This window comes from Podarcis tiliguerta, assembly GCF_965153285.1.
Source record: "Podarcis tiliguerta genome assembly, chromosome: 12".
NCBI lineage: Eukaryota > Metazoa > Chordata > Lepidosauria > Squamata > Lacertidae > Podarcis > Podarcis tiliguerta.
Genome location: NC_139545.1, coordinates 49,704,773 through 49,730,519, shown reverse-complemented (window position 1 = coordinate 49,730,519; position 25,747 = coordinate 49,704,773). Strand labels below are relative to the sequence as shown.

The 25,747-nt window shown below is 45.2% G+C and overlaps 1 long non-coding RNA gene across 1 annotated transcript in view; it reads left to right on the top strand.

The window, feature by feature from the left end:
• The first annotated feature begins 936 nt into the window (after window positions 1-936).
• Window positions 937-25,747, top strand: part of LOC310661178 — a 41,874-nt gene continuing 17,063 nt past the window's right edge. The window contains exons 1-2 of the long non-coding RNA XR_014503815.1: window positions 937-1,022; window positions 4,372-4,467. This is a non-coding gene — a long non-coding RNA (uncharacterized lncRNA). The remainder of the gene's footprint in view (window positions 1,023-4,371; window positions 4,468-25,747) is intronic.

Genomic DNA, 25,747 nt, shown 5'->3' with positions numbered 1-25,747 from the left:
CATCGACTGCAAGAAGATCAAACGCATCCATTCTGAAGGAAATCAGCCCTGAGTGCTCACTGGAAGGACAGATCCTGAAGCTGAGGCTCCAATACTTTGGCCACCTCATGAGAAGAGAAGACTCCCTGGAAAAGACCCTGATGTTGGGAAAGATGGAGGGCACAAGGAGAAGGGGACGACAGAGGACGAGATGGTTAGACAGTGTTCTCGAAGCTACAAACATGAATCTGACCAAACTGCGGGTGGCAGTGGAAGACAGGAGTGCCTGGCGTGCTCTGGTCCATGGGGTCACGAAGAGTCGGACACGACTGAACGACTAAACAACAACAATATATATGTATGTGTGTGTATATATATGTGTGTGTGTGTGTGTGTGTGTGTGTGCGCGCTTTCAAAGAACATGAGGTGAGACCTATTGGGGGAGACTTTAAGGCCTATCTAGTCCAGCATCCCAGTGACCAAGTAGATGCCCTGATGTAAAGCCCACAGGCAAGACTTGAGCTCAGTAGTACTTTCCTGCTTATTATATCAAACAGCCGCTGCTCTCAGGCATACTGCCTCTGATCTCCTAGCTCTCATGTGCATTACGGGGGTGGTGGTGTTGACTACAGCAGAATGCTCTCCAACCTATTGAATTCCCAAACCGGGGTGCATGTTTCTGTGCCCATGCAAGTCACGCGACCTGTGTGAGTTCATGGAAGACCCCAAAGAAACCCTTTTTTTCAGGGCGAGATCTCAGTGCAAAATCGCACGAGATCATGGCACCCAAAATGGCCGCCGTGCTCCTGCGTGGGGAAACGGGATGTCCCGTTTTTCCGGGACACTTTCAGGGTATGTAGCAGTGAGTTTAGGGAGTATATTGGACTTGGACTGGGACGATCTAGGTTCAGACCTCATCTTAGCGTAGAAGCTTCCTGGGTGAGCTCTGCAAGGTGCCATCTGTCGGCTTAACCACAACACAGCACTGCTGTGAGGGGAAAACTGGAGGCATGCATGACACCATCGAACTCTGCGAAGGAATGGTGGGTTTAAAAGGAATATAACAGATCAATGCCAAGATTGGTTTCCCTTGCAGGATCCTTGTAAGGACTGGTGTGATAAGGTATACCTGAAGGAGTGTCTCCACCCCCATCGTTCAGCCCTGACACTGAGGTCCAGCTCTGAGGGCCTTCTGGTGGTTCCCTCCCTGTGAGAAGTGAGGTTACAGGGAACCTGTCAGAGGGCCTTCTCAGTAGTGGCCCCCGCCCTGTGGAACACCCTCCCTTCAGATGTCAAGGAAATAAATAATTACATAACTTTTAGAAGACCTCTGAAGGTGGCCCTGTTTAGGGAAGTTTTTAATGTCTGTTGTTTTATTGTGTTTTTAATATTCTGTTGGGAGCCAACCAGAGTGGCTGGGGAAACCCAGCCAGGTGGGTGGGGTATACATAATATTATTATTATTATTATTATTATTATTATTATTATTATTATTATTGAAGTTTCAGCAACTCTGCAGCAAATATATATGTGACACATTATTAATTTAGCACATCTTTTACTAATATATATTTTTTTAATGTCTCCCTTTACATGTGGCAATATCAGGTGTCCCACTCTTAACTTCGTGCAGTAAAAAAGGAATCAGGGGGGAAGCGCTGGGTTTTCAATCTGTCTTCGCGGTGCTATTTTTCAGGTGAAGTGACATGTTTATTCCACTTGGTATATCAACTTTTACAAGGTCAGCCTGGACATTGAGTCCCCCTTTGATTGATCGTGAAGTGCAAAGCACTGTGACTGATCCGCACATTCCTCATTCTTCTCCCCAGCCACAGGCTCAGCCGCAGCCCAGCCCCACCTAAGAACATGGCAGGCTGCCTTATATTGCGTCAAATCGTTGGGCTGCCTAGCCTAGCAATGCCTTCTGCACTGAACGGCAGAAGCTCTCCAGGGTTTCAGACGAAGATCTCTCCCAGTCCGGCCTGGAGATGCCGGGGATTGAACCCTTGACCTTTTGGACGTGAAGCTGATGTTCAATGGTCCTTCATTTCAGTGGGACTGGAGAACAGGTGAACTCTCCTGCTTCTCTCTGTACCAACCTCAAGATGCACGGTTGGCTCTACCATTAGGCAGAGTGAAGCAGCTGCCTCAGGCGGCAAGGCCACCACTACCCCTCCTGAGTCCCTCATGCTAGCTTGCTCTACACTTCCTCCCCCCCCAAATAATTTTTATTGATTTTCTTTTCTCATAACAATTATTCAATATCATCATTTAGCATCCGTTTTCTAGTTTCCCCCCACCCTGTTGACTTCCCCCAACTTTCATTTCTGGTTTGTTACACCAAATGTTACATTCTGCTGTTTATACATAATGTTCTGTAATCACTAATTATATTTCTTGTCCTCTGTAGATAAAGTTGTAAATGTTTATTTAAATCCTGCCAACGAGTCCATTTTTGTTGTTTCTGCAAGTATGTTGCAAAGGGTTCCCATTCTTTTCAAAAGTCACCATTGTCCTTTTCACGCAGTTTATCCGTTAATTTTGTCAGATCTGCATAGTTTATCCATTTTTCTTGCCATTGTTCTTTAGATGGTATTTCTCCAGTTTTCCAATTTTGTGCTATTAAAATTCTTGCTACCGTAGTAGCGTACATGAATAATGTCCAATTTTTCTTTGGCACTTCTTGTCCTAGAATACCTAACACAAAGACTTCTGGTTGTTGTTTTTTTAAAAAAATAATCTTTATTAATTTAAATTACACACATATACAAAGAATCTACAATCTCACACTAAAAAAGAAAGAAGAAAAAGCAGATTTACGTGCCTAAAAAACCTTAATTTTCCTAATTAATACTTAAAGAAACACTTAAATAAAAAAGACCTCTGACAAAACGAGTCTTCCAATCATTCTCATTGTACTGTTTATACTGTCGTCGTTTCCCCCGCACAGTTTTATATTGTTCCCGTCTACTCCACAAACGGTATTTGTTGTGTTTACAAGTATCACTCAAGTTCTGCTAATATGGTGTGGTTGGTACAATATGATCTTATATAATCCTTAAATATTATCCGGCTTTTGGTTTTTTCACAAATGTTATTGCTCTACACTTCCTAACCTAGCCCACTGCCCTTGGGTATGGTAGAAGATGTTGCTCCATTGCCAGTGTTCCAGTAAGGTTCAACCGTCAACCCCTTTGGAGTCTGGACGTGGAACTGGGGTGGGAACCGCCATCAAGTCCTTCACCACAGGCAACAAAATGTTTGGGTCCAGCCCCGAGACACATAGACCCAAGTACCTCATCAGGCTCAGCCCCAATCCACAGCAATGAGTTTCTTCCCCGTACTTGCCAAAGTATGACTGAGGTAAAAAAAACCAGCCTCATGTCCATAAAAATGGTTTTATCTCTACTTTGTTGTTGTTGTTTAGTCGTGTCCGACTCTTCGTGACCCCATGGACCAGAGCACGCCAGGCACTCCTGTCTTCCACTGCCTCCCGTAGTTTGGTCAAACTCATGCTGGTAGCTTTGAGAACACAGTCCAACCATCTCGTCCTCTGTCGTCCCCTTCTCCTTGTGCCCTCCATCTTTCCCAACATCAGGGTCTTTTCCAGGGAGTCTTCTCTTCTCATGAGGTGGCCAAAGTATTGGAGCTTCAGCTTTAGGATCTGTCCTTCCAGTGAGCACTCAGGGCTGATTTCCTTCAGAATGGATAGGTTTGATCTTCTTGCAGTCCATGGGACTCTCAAGAGTCTCCTCCAGCACCATAATTCAAAAGCATCCATTCTTCGGCAATCAGCCTTCTTTATGGTCCAGCTCTCACTTCCATACATCACTACTGGGAAAACCATAGCTTGAACTATACAGACCTTTGTTGACAAGGTGATGTCTCTGCTTTTTAGGATGCTGTCTACAGGCCTCCAAATCCAAAGGCTGGCCCTGATGTCCCCGCTGGGCCACCGTAGCCATGAATGATGCATTTTTCACAGCTTGTAGTTCCTCAGCAGCACAAAAAAGGAAAGCTGAGCATGGATTTGTAGATGAATCACACCGCAGAGTAATTATGCATCCCCGCAGACTACTCAGCGCTGTAATTGCACTGCACTCTTTGCTAGGTGGCTAAGGGGGGAGAAAATCATATATTTACTTCATATTGCAATGTACCATATACAGTAATTACCTTTCCTTGGCACTTAACATATCAATGAATGTTCCACAATTATCACATTTTATAAAGAGCCCTCATGGAGGTGATCCACGGCCGGTAATTTAAAGCTTTTTAAGCTCCTAGCCATTAATGTTTTTAGCGCAACCTGGTGAAAAGCTATACTTATTGACAGTGGTGCTTCGCACGTGGAACATCAGGATCTAAAGATGCTTAATCGTGAAATTCCAGGTGTGTTCCAGCGGAGTGGATTACCATCTTAAACTCTTAAAGAGGGACACTATGAGACACCGCAGAGTTAAAGGACAAGGGGAGTCAAAGAATAAGGTAAATTTTAAGCAGAGATACTGACTTTTGGATCATAAGTTTGAATTAGATGGACCTGTGGAGGAGGCGGAGTCTCAAGGAATCTGGGCGGGGCCAGAGATACAGCCGGAGCTATCGCAGACCTGACACAGGTGACATCAGACAGAGGGGGGCAACTATAGCCCCCTACCTGTCATCATTCCCATTGCTGTTTGATTGAATTAATTATTATTTCATTATTATTTATTAAATTTGGATACCACCCTTCACCTGCAGATCCCAGGGCGGTTCACAACATAAAAACGCAATTAGTTTTTTATTTATTTAAACTATTTATTTGTACTTCTATCTCGTCTTTTTACCTTGAGAATCGCCGTGAGATCTTTTGATGATGGGCGGTATATAAAATCTAATATATCTAGTAAATTAATAAATGAGATAAAAACACAAAATACATAATAAAAACAAGCTCCCCCCCCACCCTCCGCAAACCAATAACTCCCAACTTGCCACTGTATTCTGTATTGAAAATTGAAATAAACTTGCAGTCCCTAGCATGTGAAAGCCAGCCCCATCAAAATCAACATGGCTAATGTTTAGATGCGAGTGCTGATATCAAATTGATATGCCATTATTATTCTTACTATTCCAGAAAACTAAAAGGTGGGACATAGAAGGGGCAGTGTATTTTGCCACTTCTGTGTCTTCCCCACCTCCAATCTCAGTTCCTCCCCTGGGACACTGGCAGAGAGGGTTGGACCCTTGCACTACCTGGCTGGACAATGTTTTAATGGTCAAACCAGAAAAGGGAAAATACTGCCCGGCATATTGTACGTTGTGCACAGTAATGGTGTGTGTTACAGGTGGATGGGGATGTGGGTGGCGCTGTGGTCTAAACCAACTGAGCCTCTTGGGCTTGCTGATCAGAAAGTCGGCGGTTCGAATCCCCGTGATGGGGTGAGCTCCTGTTGCTCTGTCCCAGTTCCTGCCAACCTAGCAGCTCGAAAGCATACCAGTGCAAGTAGATAAATAGGTACCACCGTGGCGGGAAGGTAAATGGAATTTCCATGCGCTCTGGTTTCCGTCACGGTGTCCTGTTGAGCCAGAAGCGGTTTAGTCCTGCTGGCCACATGACCCAGAAAGCGGTCTGTGGACAAACGCCAGCTCCCTCGGCCTGAAAGCGAGATGAGCACCTCAACCCCATAGTCGCCTTTGACTGGACCATCCGGGGGTCCTTTACCTTTTTACCTTACAGGTGGATGGCCATTCTCCCCTTCTAGGAAGGTTGCTCCATTGATAGGAATGCACTTTCACCCACCATCTGCCCTTGCAAATCACTTCCCAAGTAGATGCTGAGCATGGGGAAAGCACATATCTAAAATCAGGGTTGTGTGGGCCTCTAGAGCAGGGATGGGGCCAAAAATCAATTCAGTTTGCATTTGAAGGCCAGATCATCTAATTTGCATTTCTCCTTTTAACCAAACGCCTAGGGTGACCACACCGCGTAGTTGAAGAAGAGTCGGCAGATTTGCATTCATTTTTGCAATAGAGTGGTACCTCTAGTTACGAACTTAATTCATTCCGGAGGTCCGTTCTTAACCTGAAACCGTTCTTAACTAGAGGCATGCTTTCGCTAATGGGGCCTCTTGCTGCCGCTGCACCGCCGACACACGATTTCCCTTCTCATCCTGGGGCAAAGTTCTCAGCTCGAGGTAACTCTTCCAGGTTAGCGTAGTTTGTAACCTGAAGCGTTTGTAACCTGAGGTGTTCGTAACTTGAGGTACCCCTGTATCTGTATGCGAATTAAAAAAAAACAAAACAACGAGTTGAATTTAAGTAAAAAACCAAACAAAAACCCCTCCATGCCAGACCTGAGGTCTGCGAAGAAAAAGAGCAGGAGCGATAAATATGTCGAGCAAGATGGGAGCTGTCAGGGAGAATGCAAATGGCCCTGTATGACTGAGTGCCCCTTGAACCTGCTCATCAAATGTCTCTGGGAAGAAAGTGGCTTTGAGGGTTGCCTCGGAATGCGAAGCAAACTCAGCCCCTGATAATTAATGCAATAAAGGTGGGTTTTAACGCAGCGAACAGGAGTGAAGGTCACGCTGCCCAAAGAGAAGAGAAGCAAAAGCAATTATTCAAACCAATTTGCGGCTGGATATAACTCTAGGGGTGCTAATATGCTGTGCAAGGTGGATTTGAAGTTTTGGTCAAAGTTTGGAAAGTAATAAACAATGGCTCCAGTCATCCCCGTTTAGCAGAAAATATTGTGGATATCTGATATATTCCCTAACAAATCTTGCTCTAAATAGTTTTAAAAACAGGTTCTAAAAGACCACACACACACACACACAAACTCATACGGTCTTTCCATATCCAATGCATTCGTTTTCAGAGGCCTTGCTCCAAAGTGATGGAGGGCCAGTTGGCCGGGACATGGGGCAGAGAGACTTCTCTGTGGTGGCGACAAGGTTGCAAGGTTGTGGAATTTCCTGAATAGACCCTCATTATTGACATTAATTAAAACATATATAAATGAAGACTGCAGATTTTTTTCCTGCAAGCACCTTTGTCTCGCAGACATAATGCATCATGGTGTGGTTTGCTGGCTTGTTGGTTTTAGTCTCATGCCTTGCATGTATGTATTGTACTCTGAACTGCACTGCATTGTGGGTTTTGTAGTCTTTAGGCTGCATCAAGATCTTGCTTTCCTCGTGGATGTGGATCTTGGTCTTGGAGAAGAATGTGGGTGCCTTCCAGATACTACAGGACTTTAGCCCCATGCAACATTATTTACTTATTTAGTTCTTTCATTTATAGTTCATCCTTTTCTCCAAGGAGCAAAAGGTGGCATACGCGGTTCTTCCCTTCCTCATTTAATGCTCTCTGAGGCAGGTTAGGTTGAGGGGCAATGACTGGCCCAAGGTCACCCAGGGAGCCTCATTGCTGAGTCGGGATTTGAACCCATGTCTCCCAGATCCTAGTCTGACATTCTAACCACAGAGGTTGATAGGATGAGAGGAGGGTATTCCAACATCTGGAGGGAACCGTTTTGGCTACCCAGCCCACTCGCTCTAGGTCTTGTCTGATATCATAAAATTGAAATACTTTATTGTCACTTGTACAACTTGTATACAGTGAGATTACACAAGCACCCCACACTCAGCTCTCTTAGTCTTAATTCCCCTCATTTACTGACGCACACCCACCAAACCCGAAAGTCAGTTGCCCTGTTGTTATCTTTTCATTCAGCAGCCTAACAGCCCACGGATAGAAGCTGTTCTTTACCCTGTTGGTGCGACTAATCAGGCTTCTATATCTTCTGCCTGAGGGCAGGAGATCAAGAAAGTGCCGGCCAGGGTGTGAATCATCCCTGAGAATTTTCCTCACTCTCCTGAGGCAACGTTCTTCCGCTATTTCATCCAGCGGATTCACGGGACAGCCCATAATATCTTGAGCTGTATTCACCACCCTCTGTAGGCACTTCCTATCAGTTGATGTCAAACCAGCGTACCACACCGTGATGCAGTATGAAAGGACACTTTCTATTGTGGACCGGTAGAAGGAGATCATCAAATGTTGATTGACATCGTTCTTTCGCAATACTCTGAGAAGATGGAGTCTCTGTTGGGCTTTCTTAACCACCTGGGTTCTATTTATTTTCCAAGTAAGGTCTTGACTGAGATAAACTCCTAGGAATTTAAAGGAAGAGACTCTCTCCACACAGCCCTCCCCGATGTACAGCGGGGCTAGTTCTGCTCTCTTCCTCCAAATGTCTGGGTGAGATAGCAGTAGCAGATGCAGACACACCACACAACCTGCAACAACAGGCCTTCCCCTTTGTTTTTCCACAATTACTCCCTTGGGAGATGGCTCCATTCCCCTGAGAGCTCTCAGGCAGGACACCAGTCGTCACCAAAACAATTCCCATGATCACAGAAATGCGGGATACTTGTGAACGTACGAGATTTCAGACTCTGCCACACAAGGCCTCTCCACTCTCTGATCCTTTCGGGCTTGGCAACAGAGAAGGATGTGGTGTAGGGAGGAATTGGTCTTGTAAATGGTTGCGCTGCAGCCTTTTGCTTTAAACCACACTTTACACCTATAAAATAAATGGCCTGAATGAAAGGAGTGGGGGGGGGGGAGAGCGGGGGGGGGGAGGAAGTGAGCACACACCAGAGATCGATAGAAAGCATTTAGCAGGCAAGGTGACAGAGACAGAGTGCATTTAAATCAGAGAGGGTCTTTACTTCAGAGTTTTGGGAGCACGGCTGTGCGCGTTCAGGCTGTGTCGCACTTCTTAACAATTCTCTGATTAGCAGTTTGCCGTCCTCGGCTGAGCTATAAGGTCTCAGGGACCAGCTACTGCTGCCAGGACCATTTGATTAGTCTGAAGTCGCGGCATTTCCCACACGGACGAGCTCCCGAACAGATTTACGGGCTGTGTGGATTTCACACCGCGAAACTGTTTAGCAGAGAGTTCTCTCCCTTCTGCCATGTGCAAAAACGGAAGCAAACAAACAAATAAACACCCGCCAGCTGCAGTGGGGACCAGCTTCCACAACACTAGCCTGCCCAAATGCTACACCCATCAACCAATATTCTTTTCCAGGTCCCACCACCACCACCTGAAGCCAGGTGACAGGGAAAGAGGGGAAATGGCTGGGCATTTGCCTTGCATGCAGAAGGCCCCTTGTGCAGTCTCCAGTATCTCCTGGTAGATAATAATAATAATTTATTATTTATACCCCGAACGTCCAACGCGGCTTTTGATTGGCTGCAGGAGCTTTCTGCAGCCGATCGGAAGCTGTACCTTGGTTTCCGAACATTTTGGAAGTCAAATGGACTTCCGGAACGGATTCTGTTCAACTTCTGAGGTACCATTGTATATGAGTCTTTATCATCTCTTGAATTGACAAGGGAATGAACCAGTTCCATCCCCCCATCTTTCCCATTAGTTTCAATAATTATTTCGGTGAACCCACATAAGGTGTAGATTATGGGTGTCCATAATCTACCTAGGGGAAATGTAACTGGGACCCCAGTTTGACCCAGCCACAAAATGTACACAGAAACAAAAAAAGTGTGTGTTTGTGGCTTAGATATAACTTTAAGGTGCTTCAAATGAGCTTTTTATTTTAAATCTCCTTTTAGCCCTGGTTCACAGTAGAGAACACTATAGCTCCACTGCCAGATGGAGAATGTTTTTGAAGGATGCATCACTGGGAAAGCTAGACTTTCCCAATCACCTTTTGCCCACAATAAACAGCGGTTGCAACGGCTTTCCAAACTTGGTCCATTTTTCACGCTGACTTTTTTTCTTATGCACAAACTACAAATATAAAGCTTTTCCAATAACAGCTCCAGTTCCTTTGCTATACAATTTAACCTCTCAAAATTGTATTAGGCTACCTGGTCATCAAGTGGCCGTTACAAAGCGGCAAAACCGCAGCTTTCCAAATGGCAGAGCAATCAGCTTGAAAAAAGTGCTCATTACATAATCAGGTTGCTTTCAGCATCTCAGGAGGATGAATTGTGATGACTATAAAGTTGTCTCTAGAGTGCTGGGCAAAGACTATAACCGCCCCTCTCCAAGTTTAAAAACCTATATTAACGGAGCAATCCAAATACACTTTGTGCCTTTGAGTGGGTGGGGGCCGGCAGACTGTATTGAGTGACAGTATATCTCTGCCCAGTGCTGCTGGCCTCTCCAGCCTGACCCCGGTGCCAATCCTTCTTAAAGCTGTAAGTTTAATATGCATAAAATGTAATGTTTGCATGCATTCAAGTTAAAACTTAAGTAAAGCTTTCCATTTCCAAAGCAGAGAAGTGTGCATTAAGTGAGAGGTTTCACTCTAGGTGAAAGCGGAAGGCTGGTGTTTTTCCATTTCAGAGGGTTTTGACTACTTGATGAGAGCCAGTGTGCTGTAGTGGTTTAGAGCGATAGACTCGTAATCTGGTGCAATCGGGTCTCCGCTCTTCCACATGCAGCTGCTGGGTGGCCTTGGGCTAGTCACACTTCTCTGAAGTCTCTCAGCCCCACTCACCTCACAGAGTGTTGGGGGGGGGAGGGAAAGGAGAATGTTAGCTGCTTTGAGACTCCTTCAGGTAGTGATAAAGCGGGATATAAAATCCAAACTCTTCTTCTTCTTGATGACTCATTGCTGGGAACCTAAGCAAATCCCTTGTCATTAGGAAGCTGAAATCTAAGAAGCTCAGCATCTCCCTGTGTTGTGGGAAGCCAATAGAGAGACCATCAGCTCACGGTGTTGGGAAAAGAAGCTTCCAGCATGATGAAGTCTCTGTCTGGAACAGTGGCGTAGCGTGGGGGGTGCAGGGGGGGCCGGCCGCACCGGGCGCAACATCTGGGGGTTAGGGTTAGGGGGCGCAAATCCACGGGTTAGGGGGCGCAAATTACTTGCCTTGCCCCGGGTGCTGACAACCCACGCTACGCCACTGGTCTGGAATCAAAGAGAAAAGTTCCTGAATTGTAATAAAGGACCGAACCGCGTTGCTTGCTACTTGAGTGCAATGTGTTACTTTGTTTGTTTGTAACGTTTATATGTAATGAGTTTTAAGATGGTTCTGCAGTAAAGCTTTGAAACTCATTCTTGGGGTGGAAGGCTCATTCATTTCTACACAAGGTAGAAAAGATCAGGGATTCCACTGAACAACTCTAACATTCCTTCAGTGCAGACTTCCACTTCTGCCACACACAAACCCGGTCTGCGGTTTCCCTGCCATTATTGGGCAGTGGAAAGCCTTGATACAGGACATTCTGAGGGTGGGGAGGTACTGAATCATTCCAGCATCTGTTGGATCTTGTGCTGGCTCTGCTGCCGTCAGGGGACAGTACAGTGGCACCTCGGGTTAAGTACTTAATTCGTTCCGGAGGTCTGTTCTTAACCTGAAACTGTTCTTAACCTGAGGCACCACTTTAGCTAATGGGGCCTCCAGCTGTCGAACCCCTAAATTGTTCAGACTTGCTTGAATATCTGTGTGTGTGTGTGTGAGAGAGAGAGAGAGAGAGACTGGCAACCCAGTCAGATGGGATGGGGTGTAATAATCATCATCAACATCATCCTCTGTGTTTTTAATGTTATTCTATGTTTGCAGGCTACCCTAAAAACCTTTGTTGAAGGGTGGTATAGGAGTAAAAACCCCATAAAGAAAGAATCATGCAAATAAATAATGGTTTGCTTATCGCCACTTCTTCAACTCCAAGGATCTATCTAGTGTTAGCATACTTGCTCACATTATCCGTGGCAATTTTTACTATCTTCCTGAGTGGAGACATTTTGCAAGGTACTTGAAGAACTCAAGGCAGTTAAATTTTAAAATAACAATAAACAAACAATAAAATAACAATAAATAACAATTTGTTATTTTATTTTTCTTTTCTTGTTACTTTTAAACCTCTTTTTGTACTTTTTGATGTGGAGAATTCTTTTTTTTCTTTTTCTTTTTCTTTTTTGTGCTTAACTTTTTTGTACTTACCTTTATTGTATGATTGTATTTTAAATCAATAAAGATGTATTATAAAAAGAAGAAGAAGAACTCAAGGCAGAGGCACATAGCACAGATCTGCATGGGATTTGCATATGCTAATTAATATGCATAAAGGCCTCTGGGCAAATTACAATGGTTGGAGGCTTCGGAAGCCGCGGCATTTCGCGCTGCGCCCAGGTACGCTGCAAGCAATTTGAAAATGAAATATATTGTTTGCTAAAATTTTAGGAAAAGAAAAAGAAGGGAGAGGGGCTTGGGGGCTGGTGCCTGGTGCAATTGACCCAGGGGATCAGAACACACAGGTACCACCTGGGTTCCTGAAACAAGGTGAGATCCAGGGTGGGGGGACGAGGGGGACATGAACATGGCAATGAAGATTCCAGCAGGTGTTGCGTAAAGCCATCCAGGTCAACCTTGGAGCTCTGACTAATTTTTGGACTTACGGGGTGTGGTTGCTAATATAAATCTACAATTTAAAATTTTATTTTTAAATGACTCGTGCTTCAGAATGAACAGGCGTAAGGAGTTTTAATGTGACTTTTCATCAATGTCTCCTTCCCCTCCCTCCTTTCGCTGGTTTCTTTGAAATCCTACACACACACACAAAAAGAAACACAAAAACACACATGGATGGATGAATCTATCAATTTCAGTTCCTCTCAGTTTCTTGGCTTTTTCCAGGACTGAGTTCAGTTTGCCATCTCTCTATATCAGTTTGCATTTTTAAAGAAGAGTCTTTAAGAAAATTCACCAGCATTTTAGGTTTGAATCCAACAAAATAATACACAGAATAGATCCACTGAAGTCAGTGGATGTGACTAACTTACTTCCATTGATTTCAATAGGTCTACTCTGAGTTTGACTTCCTGGATACAACCCTAATATGCATATTTTTGAATGACATTTTGCTTAATGCACACACTTTGGTAAGCAATTTTCCTTAATATAATGGTGGTTGGCATGCTGTACTTTCTCCTAATATACTTTTTTGTATAATATATGTACACTTTCTCCTAATATACTTTTTTTGTATAATTTTTCTTGGTCAAAGAACTGCCCTGCAGAATTCAGAGATCCGTGAATTTCAAAGGATTGTAGAGATTCAGTTCACATACAGTTTCAGACAGTGCAGATTAGATTACTTTGCATTAACTATGAACTAAAATAAATTTCTCCCCCAACAACAACAAGAACAACAACAGTTTATTACTTATACCCCGTCCATCTGGCTGGGCCTCCTCAGCCACTCTGGGTGGCTCCCAACAGAATATTTTAAAAAAACAATAAGACATCAAACATTAAAACTTCCCTAAACAGGGTTGCCTTCAGATGTCTTCTAAAAGTCAGATAGTTGTTTATATCCTTGACATCTAATGGGAGGGCATTCCACAGGACAGGCACCACTACCGAGAAGGCGCTCTGCCTGGTTCCCTGTAACATCACTTCTCGCAGTGAGGGAATTGCCAGTAGGCCCTTGGCGCTGGACCTCAGTGTCTGGGCTGAACGATGGGGGTGGAGATGCTCCTTCAGGTATACTGGGCTGAGGCCATTTAGGGCTTTAAAGGTCAGCACCAACACTTGAATTGTGCTTGGAAACATACTGGGAGCCAATGTAGGTCTTTCAGGACTGGTGTTATATGGTCTTAGCAGCCACTCCCAGTCACCAGTCTGGCTGCCACATTCTGGATTAGTTGTAGTTTCCAAGTCACCTTCAAAGGTAGCCCCACATAGAACGTATTGCAGTAGTCAAAGCGGGAGATAACCAGAGCATGCACCACTCCAGCGAGACAGTCCGCGGGCAGATAGGGTCTCAGCCTGCGTACCAGATGGAGCTGGTAGACAGCTGCCCTGGACACAGAATTGACCTGTACCTAGCAAGCAATGTGCCCAATTATTTCACTGGGTCACATACACTTTTCTCTTCAATTTGTGGCTAGTTTCGCTAAATCCTACATTCCATGATCTGCCTTCTGCAGTTAAACAGGTTCTACCTCCTATATGCCTTACACTGTGTGTGTGTGTGTGTGTGTGTGTGTGTGTGTGTGTATCCCCTGCAATTTCTTGTTGGGTTGTTACTCATTCCATCTATATAATATACATATTGCACTTGATGCCTTTAAAAAAAATGTTTGGTGATTTTCTGGACTTGGTCTTCAAAAAGGAAGCAATTAAAATATATCCCATAGTCATACCGGGAAGATAAAAAGTTCCTTGTATTACAGCCCCATATGTCACCAATATGCTGATTATTTACTGTCTCTAAAACATATGCTTTAAAAGCAGTGAGATGGACATCCATCACTTCCTTGGCAACATGTCCTAGTTGCTTTTTCGCTGCCTGAAATTCTTTATTCTCCAGCACTTGTATGATGTACTTGTGAAATAGTGGCTCTCTTTTTTTTCCCAAACAGCAACAAGCAGCAAGATGCGAGAAACAGGGAGTTCTGGATCTGGTGCATACGGTTTGCAAAATGAGCACTCAAAAAGCATGTTGTAAACCAACAGCTATTAAATCCTGTTAAGTTATAATGTGTCTCCTGTTGCCAGCATGGAACGACTGAGCAGCTTTTCAACAGGACCCATGCAAATGTGGACCAAGTTTCCTTGGAGACTTCCTTGGAGGGTGTGAGCAGCCAGCAGGTTTTTTGTATCACCTTGTGGTGTGGACTTAGAATTTAAAAGGTAGTTTTGGAGCAGGGGGAGGGCACAGAACTGAGCACAGAAACTACTTGTGACCAGGGCTGCCAGCTCCTGGGGACCAAGCCCTTTTGGGGGGACATCACCTTGCCAACAAAGGTCCGTATAGTTAAAGCCATGGAGGAGACTCTTGAGAGTCCCATGGAATGCAAGAAGATCAAACTGATCCATTCTGAAGGAAATCAGCCCTGAGTGCTCACTGGAAGGACAGATCGTGAAGTTGAGGCTCCAATACTTTGGCCACCTCATGAGAAGAGAAGACTCCCTGGAAAAGACCTTGATGTTGGGAAAGATGGAGGGCACAAGGAGAAGGGGACGACAGAGGACGAGATGGTAGGGTAGTGTTCTCGAAGCTACCAGCATGAGTTTGACCAAGCTGTGGGAGGCAGTGGAAGACAGGTGTGCCTGTTGTGCTCTGGTCCATGGGGTCACAAAGAGTCAGACACGACTAAATGACTAAACAACAACAACAACATATTTCGAGGGTGGCACTGTGGGATAAACCACAGAGACTAGGACTTGCCGATCAGAAGGTCGGCGGTTCGAATCCCTGCGATGGGGTGAGCTCCCATTGCTCGGTCCCTGCTCCTGTCAACCTAGCAGTTCGACAGCACGTCAAAGTGCAAGTAGATAAATAGGTACCGCTCCAGCGGGAAGGTAAACGGCGTTTCCGTGCGCTGCTCTGGTTCGCCAGAAGTGGCTTAGTCATGCTGCCCACATGACCCGGAAGCTGTACGCCGGCTCCCTTGGCCAATAAAGTGAGATGAGTGCCGCAACCCCAGAGTCGGTCACGACTGGACCTAATGGTCAGGGGTCCCTTTACCTTATTTTTTGAGGGTAGAGGCTGGGGGGATGTTAAAAAAAGCACAAAGGCAAAGTGTGGAGCTGACCGTGGTGCTGGTTCCTCCTGCTGATGCTGCAGCAGACGAGAAGGTGGGTCAAAGCTGCCAGTGGCAGCACCCAGGGCCTTGCAGAGCCAGGCAGAGGCCCAGGCCAGGTAGATAATGTGCCTCCCCCTCTTTTTATTACCCTGGGGATAACTGAAGTCTTATAAATAAGTAAGTATATAAATAATTTTCACAAATGTTATGCTGACAAATAATTTTATTTCACGGATTGAACTGTATCTGCATATAAAGACAAAATGGAATATATAGATATATAAAAGTGCTTTTAAAAAATACATAGGGGAAAGGATTATTTTAAGTATTCACATTTAAAAATGCATTCCTAGCTTTCTTTTCTGCAAATTCTTGAATTATGCCTTTGCGCCTCCGCGTTCGCCCCAGTGCATCCCCTGCGATTGTGAATATGCTGACCGAGGCCCCCTTTGGAATCGGGGGCCCGGGCCAAGGGCCCATATGGCCCCCCTTCTGTCTGGGCCTGGCAGCACCAAGAGGAGGCAGAGGTGCCATTGAAGCCATGTGGCCACCAAGTTCAGCTCCATTCCTGGCTCATCCCGATACCTTGATGTCGCATGTGTGACGCTGGGGCTCCCCAATCGCCCTCACAAGCTGGCGCCTCTGGTTGCGAGCCTATATTGGTAGGGTGCTAATTCAAGCCAATTCATACCCAGTGGGGGCTGGGTACTTTGGTTTATCATGGTAACATTAACCTGATATCTCCAGGTCAAAGGGAATGGGTGCTTTTGAAAGAAGGGATCTATTATGGAGATGGAAAGGTTGCAGTGAGGGCAGGCTGAAAAGCCCAGGCTGTGAAAGAAAGGAACAGAGAGGCAGCAGGAACATCTGCGGCTAATTTCACATCAGCCAATGATCGCTGGCACAACGCTAACTGCAGCTGGGGCACCATTGTCTTCCATCCCCCTTGTCCCCAAGTCAGCATGATTTCAAATAAAGTGGTATCTCGGTTCGCGAATGTAATCCATTCCAGAAGTCAGTTTGAGTTCTGAGACTATATATATGGTGTGCATGGGAAAATGTGTTAAGGTAGGGGAAACGGCTTGCAAAGATGTGTGTGTGTGTGTGTGTGTGTGGCAAAACTGAGCAGTAAAATGTGTCTATTTGTAAAAAAGCACAGTAAAATGCTGATGAATTACTGGGATAACTTTTAAACATAAACAAATACAGTGGTACCTTGGTTTACAACCATAATCCGTTCTGGAGGTCCCTTTGTAAACCAAAACAGGTTGTAACTCAAGGCGCGCTTTCACCAGTTGGGCCTCCAAATTTTTTTTGTTCGTAATCCAAAAAAATGGGTTGTAATCCAAAAAAAGGTTGCAAACCGGGACACGCACTTCTGGGTTTGACTCGTTTGTAATCCAAAATGTATGCAAACCAAGACGTATGCAAACCAGGTTACCACTGTATATTTATCATAGACTGGCAAAGTGAACTTAAAGCTGGAAAAAATGAGAAATTGAGAGACACTGTAACGGATTTGTCCATCCCAAACCGGGCAATTTATTTGGCAGTTGGAACAACAAAGGCAAATGCCAGCAGTGTCCCCTCTCCTCTGTCCCCAGTGAGCATTGGGGGGGGGGGAAGGGATTTATTGATAAACCCTTCAAGTACTTAACAACAAACAACAACAACAATAACAACTAAGCTGCCTCCTTTGGAAAGGTAGAGTCCCACTGCACACTCTTTCTGAGATTAATGACAGCTTTGGAAAGAAAATGACTAGTGGCTTTATTGATGAATCCCAATGATTATTACAGAGAGATGGATGGAGGGATGGATGGATATAAAGGACTTGACTTCACAGAGACTGATCACTGGGAACACAGAGAAAATTGTTCGTTCTATGAGGTGCATTTATTTTTAAAAGAAAGAGAAGAACCCAGGGAAGATTAATGGCCTTTGTCATAACCTCTCTTGATGACAAACAAGGCTGGCTCGCCAGCTCTTTGGCCCGGATCACTCGCAGTTTAGCCAAGTGGTGTAGATAGGATCTGGGGGGCAAAGCATACTCTCCTATCCCTAAAGTGCTGACCTTTTGTCTTGACCCCCGCAAATGCCTTTGACTAGGAACAGAGGAAATATATACTCTGGAAGGCACAGTGATCAATACTCAAGCGAAAGGGCCTTCCCCAGAGAGCCAGTATGGTGTAGTGGTTAGAGTATTGGACTAGGATCTGGGAGAACAGGGTTCTAATCCCCGGTCAGCCATGGTACTGGTTTTAACCTTTAAAGCCCTATACAGCCTAGGACCCTCGTACCTACGGGACCGCCTCTCCTGGTATGCCCCACAGAGGAACCTACGGTCTGCAAATAAAAACATCCTGAAGGTCCCAGGCCTCAGAGAGGTTAGGCTGGCCTCAACTAGAGCCAGGGCTTTCTCGGCTGCGGCTCCAATCTGGTGGAACGATCTGTCACAAGAGACTAGAGCCCTGCGGGACCTGACATCTTTCCGCAAGGCCTGCAAGACAGAGCTGTTCCTCCAGGCCTTTGGTCAGGGCCCAGCCTGACTCCCTCCTCTGGCAACCTGCACAGAATTTTGCTTAACGGTTGCCATTAATTTGATTTTAATTAATTTTTATAATGAATTGTTTTTAGAATGTTGGATTATTTGATTGCTTGATTATTTGATTGTTGTTAGCCGCCCTGAGCCTGGCTTCGGCTGGGGAGGGCGGGATATAAATAAAATTTATTATTATTATTATTATTATTATTATTATTATTATTATGAAGCTCACTGGGTGACCCGGGGCCAGTCACCGCCCCTCAGCCTAACCTACCTCACAAGGTTGTTGTGGGGATTAAATGAGGAGGGGGATACCTGCCCCTTCAAGCTCTTTAGAGATAAAAGTGGGAAAGAAATGCAGTAGATAGATACATAGATCTACTTGCAACAGGTTATCCAGCGCTAGAGATTATTATTATTTTTGCAAATTTGCAAATGGGAAGTGAGATTGTTTGTTTACAGCATTTATATACTGCTCAATTAGCCATGACCTCTGGGCACTTCACATTTTAAAGATCAATACAGCAGAAATACAATCAAACCGAAAAACAATTCAGCTAATTAATAATAAACAACTCACTAGAACAGCACAAGGATCACATAAAAACAGGATAAAACCATCAAGAGGCAGCAAAAGATCATAAAACAAGGATAGCGTCACTAAAACCCAACGAAAGGGGTTGGTGACAAAGTAGGTCTAAGAATTTAAAAATGCTGAGCCTTAGGCTGCAGTCCTAATTCCACTTGCCTGGGAGTAAGCTCCTTTGAATTCAACAGAACTTACTTCTGAGTAGACATGGCTAGAATTGCAGCCTTACTCCCAAAGTAAAGCGTGCTCACGATTTCACAGCTTTAATTTCACATGTTACATTGAGGCTTCTGCCCTGGGCTCTTTCAGGAAGGACAGGGTATCAATTCGAAGAAGAAGAAGAAGAAGAAGAAGAAGAAGAAGAAGAAGAAGAAGAATATGGGGGGTCAGCAGGCAGAGGACAAAATTGGGGTTGGGGACGTCAAGGGGTTGTATCCAACATCAGTAATTACTCAGAGTAGACCCATTAAATTGAATGGCTATGACTGACTTGGGTCCATTAATTTCAATGGGCTAACTCTGAGTAAACATTCGTTGGCTACATCCCAGGATGTTTTAGATGATTGCTTATCATGCCTATTATTATTAGTAGCAGTATTATTATAGCAGCTAACAATAAAAATAAATTGGGCAATTCCCAGAGGAAGGCGCTTCATCAATCAGCGGTGGAAAATTGAGCGAGCGAAAGGAAATGAGCAATCGTCAGGGCGTTAATTCAGATTGACTCTCGGATGCTCCCGGATGCATGAAGCACAACGGTTGCAGCGGAGGAAACCCTCTGCTGCTTTTTCATCTTGGCATAACGGAGGCTTCCTTGAGTGCAGTCCTTATACGCTTCGGGGGCCAATAGTTCGAAGAAGTGCCAAATCTGACCCAAACCACGTACTCCTCAGGAGCTGCATGTCCAGTAGGTCTGCCTCTCCATTTACTGCAGATTAATTCTTTGTGCTTCACTGCCTCTGAGGAGGTCGCATCTAATTTTGGTTCTACCCTGGTGATGTAGCAAAATGATAAGAGGCGTGATAGATGGGGAAATGGGTCAGGTACGCACCTAGCCACTCGGCGAGAGCATCTTTCTAGCTGCCATCTCAGGGGCTATCAGTGATGCCATCATGATTACTAGTTATGATTACTAGTTATGGCCACCTCATGAGAAGAGAAGATTCCCTGGAAAAGACCCTGATGTTGGGAAAGATGGAGGGCACAAGGAGAAGGGGACGACAGAGGACGAGATGGTTGGACAGTGTTCTCGAAGCTACAAACATGAGTCTGACCAAACTGCAGGAGGCAGTGGAAGACAGGAGTGCCTGGCGTGCTCTGGTCCATGGGGTCATGAAGAGTTGGACACAACTAAACGACTAAACAACAACAAATGATGGCTATGGAGAAACTCCAGGCTCAGAGGCAGCAGTGGACCAGCACCATAGGAAAGAGCTACTTCCCAGACATTCAGCTTATGGCTTGCTATAGACATCTGGTGAGTCACTGTGGGCAACAGGATACTGCGTTAGTCTTTTCTGCTTTTACTTAGAAGGCCTCTTCCTATGTCCTGTTTTGCTGATGGTTGGTGGTGCAACCATAGCTTCATCCAACATCACTCTGGCCCTCCAGATGTTGCTGGGGAAGAGAAGCCAGATGGGTGGGGTATGAATAATATCATCATCATCATCATTATTACCACCACTCCCATCATCCCTGGCTATTGGCTGTGCTTGTTCGACCTGATGGGAGTTGTACTTCAGCAAGTTCTGGAAGGTCCTCAGTCAAACAGCTTTGGACTGTTTATCCTACATGAGTGTCAAATCAGGCAATCCACAACAGAGTCACCTTTCCCGAAGCTGAATGAAGCAGGCAGAGTATGTTGCCAGGTCACCAGCAACATGGCAATAAATTTCTGCAGACAAGCCTATAAAAACTTATATTCAGGCAACTTAACTGACTCCAAAATACATATTCAAAAGGAAAGGGATGATGACGAGGTCAGCTTAAATTCCATGGTAGAATTACCATGTCCACTGAACACAAAACCGAAATCACTTATCTTAAGTTAATAACGTATACCTTTTAATATCCAAAGTTTAACAAAGAGACAAAAAAGAAGCAGCAGCGCCCTAAATCATCAACACAAAAAACTGAGAATAGGACCCTCCTGTCCATAGGTGAATGATGATCAAAATATAAGTTGGAAATGATGTCATTTTGGGAAAATGTAATCCGTATTAAAATCATTTGCATGATGGGAATCTGAATTATCTGCATGGCGCTAACCTGAAATATTCCATATGAAATCCACAGTTCTAATTAGCTGAGATTAAGCTGGTCTCATTTTCCCATGCAAAAGAAACCTATGAGACTGGAAAATAATAGAGAGAAAGGCCTAAAGGAAGTTCTTAATCAAGAAGTTGGCTGCAATCCTGCACACATTTTACAGGGGTTGTAAATCCCATTGACTTCAATGCGATTTTGAAGTGTGTAACCTTGCACAGGATTGTGGTCTCTGTCAATGCGAGATTCATTTATTTGGATTAATTTAGGGCGTAAAGATTACATCCTGGGCTGAAAACTGTCTTTTCACTTTCAGAGCAGTTGATTCTGGAATATGAAGATTGAAAATTAATCAAAAGGTGCTAAAATACTTCCTCCCGTTTATACATTGGGCCCCAGGCTTCGCTTTGCATCCATAGCTGCTGCACTTTTAAAAATTCCGGTCTGTTTCTGAATCCCTCTGTGCTCTCTCTGCCTCTAGTCTGCGTTTCAGGTTCTAAACCACTCTGTATGAATGTTACTCTATGATCCGAATTGACTATAATTTCAAAACAGCTATTACTTTCCCTCTGCTTGGCCAAAGTGGATGAAATTTACAAGCCCCTCAGAGTGGATTAAGCCTGCAAGAATATAGACAAATCAAGTGTCAGGGGCTTTGGGTAAGGAAGTAAAAGGGATTCACTTTCCTTCCTAATCCCTTATTTATAATCAGCCTTCCCATTGCAGTGCTTGTTCCTATCCTCTCACAAACCCTGCTTAACCTAGAACTTTCCAGGTCCTTGATATGTCCTACAAAGCGAGGCTGTCTAGAATGTTGCCTGTGGAGTTCCGGAGAGTTCTAAATTCTTTTGTTGGGGGGGGGGGTGTTGTGGTTCGAGGACCCGACCCCCGCAATGTGGAATGAACACACAAGGACATGTGATATAAGGTTTATGGGCAAGAAAAAGGCCACAACTTTATTGATTACAGCAGTGAAAAGGTATTGGCTTAGGCATTGGATGTCCAAAACAAGGGGGTTTATTTACCAGTAGGTGGAGCCTGTTGATGCTAATCCAACTATAGGCTCTCCCCTGATGTCACCGAGTGTCGTGCCATGGCCCCCCACCAAGCAGGCATTGGACAGAATACATGACCGCCAGATTCCTTTAACGGAATACCCCAAAATTGAAGGCATAGGCGATGGCCACACCTAGCCCTTCGACACACCACATTATTCCAATGCCTAACCTACCCACCAATACCACGAAAGTTGTGACGATTGCTACGAGGTAGGCGAAAAAACCAAAAAGCATAAAGCCAAATGGAAAAATTCCTACCAGACCCCCCGGACAACCAGGGCAACCAACCTAAGGTCCATAGCAAGGCCAAGGAAAACTTAGACCCTGAGCTAAAAGGGAGTGGAGGGTGGGTGACTGGCGACGGGACGACGGAGAGTGAGGCTGAGGAGGGGCTGGCACCGCAGCATTTAGGCTGCTGAACACGCCCCCTCGGAGGCACCTGGTTGGGTGCCTGCCGATGGGCGTGGGCGCCAGCCAGGTGAGGAGGGAGGCAGGGGGCTAACGCCCCCTGCTAGGGGCGGTGCTCGGGTTCCCGCCCACAACCACTCCCCTCCCTTCCAGGGAGGAGAGTCTTTGTTAAAGTAGAGCAATGAAGTTTTTGTTTTTAAAGAAAAAATTATCCACTGCTGTGGTTTAACTAAAAACAACCCAGAACACTTCAGTGTAGATAGCTTTTTGGACAACCTCACATCTTGCAAAGCCCGTGGACTTAGAAAAATATAGAGGTATATAGGAAATTACAGAATTTTGTAGTTCAGAAAGAGAGTGATAGAGATGCCTGAGGCGTTTTTGAGAGGGTGGGGCTGATCCAACAGGAAAGGGTGGTTTGGGCATCATGATTCAAGCCGGGAAAAAGTAAAATCACCCCAAATCACTCCAGTCTCCCTTTCCCAGAATGGTTGCACGTCCTGAATGCATACATTAAAGTGGTCTATAACCTGAAAGAAGACTGTCTACACGGCTCTAATATCACCCCTACAACATTTTCTCGCATGATTGCAACATTTAATATAAATGAAATATGTCAAAGGTTAAGTACTGTTCTAAGAATGCATTAGAATGGAAACAAAGGATACGCTAATAATGTTAGGTATATTCACCATCAGAAGGAAAACACACATCGGGAAATGATAGGAAGTCCAATTATGTGGTTTTTTGTTTTTTAATCTATGTTAATAAATAGAGAAGAAAACAAGAGATAGTAGAAATATAAATTAAGTTTATTGTTTGTTAACAAATGGAGTGTTATTTGTATATGGTTGTTGTTTTGTTTATAAGATTTATGCTCTAGTTAAAGAAGATGTATATTATATTTGTTGTATCAGATTGTCAGTAAAGTATTAAAGGCGGAGGGGGGAAGATAAAAAGAAATTTCTGCGAGTGATTATTCCCAGCACCCTTAACAAAACTGCAGTTCCCATGATTATCTGGAGGGGAAGCCATGTGTATTGAATACAGCGGATGCTCGGGTTGCGAACCTGATCTGTGTGGGATGCACGTTCGCAATCTGCAGCGTTTGCAACCCACAGTGGCGCTTCTGTGCATGTGCGATCACCGAAACCCGGAAGTAACCCGTTCTGGTACTTCCGGGTTTTGGCGGGTCCGTAACCCAACCTGAAGCATCTGTAACCTGAGGTATGACTGTACAGTGGTACCTCGGGTTACATACACTTCAGGTTACAGACTCCGCTAACCCAGACATAGTGCTTCAGGTTAAGAACTTTGCTTCAGGTTGAGAATAGAAATCGTGCTCTGGCGGCACGGCAGCAGCGGGAGGCCCCATTAGCTAAAGTGGTGCTTCAGGTTAAGAACAGTTTCAGGTTAAGTACAGACCTCCGGAACGGATTAAGTACTTAACCCGAGGTACCACTGTATATGGCATGGCTGTGGACTTATCCCCATTCCCTCTGAGACCTGGGATGAACCAGACTTTGAAAAGCCTGTCCACCCCTAATTTGGAGGGTGGGGTGGAGGGGAGGTAAGGTAAAGGTAAAGGTACCCCTGCCCGTACGGGCCAGTCATGTCTGACTCTAGGGTTGTGCGCCCATCTCACTCAAAGAGGCCAAGGGCCAGCGCTGTCCAGAGACACTTCCGGGTCACGTGGCCAGCATGACATCGCTGCTCTGCCGAGCCAGAGCCGCACACGGAAACGCCGTTTACCTTCCCGCTAGTAAGCGGTCCCTATTTATCTACTTGCACCCAGGGGTGCTTTCGAACTGCTAGGTTGGCAGGCGCTGGGACCGAACGACGGGAGCGCACCCCGCCGCGGGGATTCGAACCACCGACCTTTCGATCGGCAAGCCCTAGGCGCTGAGGCTTTTACCCACAGCGCCACCCGCGTCCCACCGGAGGGGAGGTAGCAGGCAGCAAAACAGCTTCCGCAGGCCCTGCTCAGTGATTCCATATGGGTAGAATAAGATACATCACAGTGCACTGACTCATCCTCTGCTTCGGTGCAATGAGCTCTGCAGATTTAGAATCTCGAGAATTCTTGGTACAGGATTCCCCTCCCCTCCCCCAATTCAGTACCTATTTCTGCAAAAGCCTTTCGGACGCACGCCAAGCCCAAGAGCTGCAGGGCTGCAAAAACAGGCGGTGGAGGCCAGGCTGCTATATCAACATATCCAGCAGGATATAAAATGGGTGTGGTGTCAGAAAACTTACGCTGAGCATCCCAGGCTGCATTTTATAGATCTCTGCGGAATTCCCTTTATAGCTTATATGACACAATCAAGCAAAACGCTGAAAGGGAATGAAAAGCGATCCTTTCCCTCGTAGACGTGGGGTCATAAAACCAACCATCTTTCCCTTCCCCCTCTTTTTTCATGAGTTCCTTTGCTTCAGTGTCACCAGGTAGTTTAATGTAAGAACACAAGAAGGGAGAGAGAGATGCTGGATCAGGCCCAAAGGCCTACCTAGGCTAGCACCCTGGGCTGTGTAGAAATCTTCCGTTTTAAGCGCATTTCAAGCACTTGACTCGCCCCTCCCAAGAATCTTGCAAACTGTTGTTGCGCAGAGAATCTACAAGAGGACAGTGGAGCTACAAGAGCTCCTTTTAGCACCTGAAGAGGGTCTGTAGAGAAGGTAGAAGCCTTTCAGGTCTTCTTCTTCTCCTTCTTCTCCTTCTCCTTCTCCTTCTTCTTCTTCTTCTTCTTCGATCACTTGTAGCTGAGTCTTCCAGAAGCACGATTTTAACCGTGAGTCTGTAAGTGACTGTGGAGGCCAATTCTGGATCCACACGTCCTTCCACAGTGGGGACATAAGCTTCCAGGCAGGAGTTGATCATGGTGAGGATTTGCCAAGTGTGCCTTCCTCTTAGCATATTTCTCCCTTTCATCCTGAGTTCGAGCGTCTTCAAAGCCCATGACACCTTTGGTAAAGGCTGTTCTCCAACTGGAGCGCTCGCAGGCCAGTGTTTCCCAGTTGTCAGTGTTTATACTACATTTTTTAAAGATTTGCCTTGAGAGAGTCTTTAAACCTCTTTCGTTGACCACCAGCAGTACGCTTTCCATTTTTAAGTTCGGAATAGAGTAGTTGCATTGGAATTCAGTAATCAGGCATCTGAAAAACATGACCAGTCCTACGAAGTCGATGTTGAAGTTGATGCCTTTCAGGTACTGGGGGCCTGATTTGTTTAACCCTGGGTATAGGTAAAAGTAAAGGGACCCCTGACCATTAGGTCCAGTCGGGACCAACTCTGGGGTTGCGGCGCTCATCTCGCTTTACTGGCTGAGGGAGCAGGCGTACAGCTTCT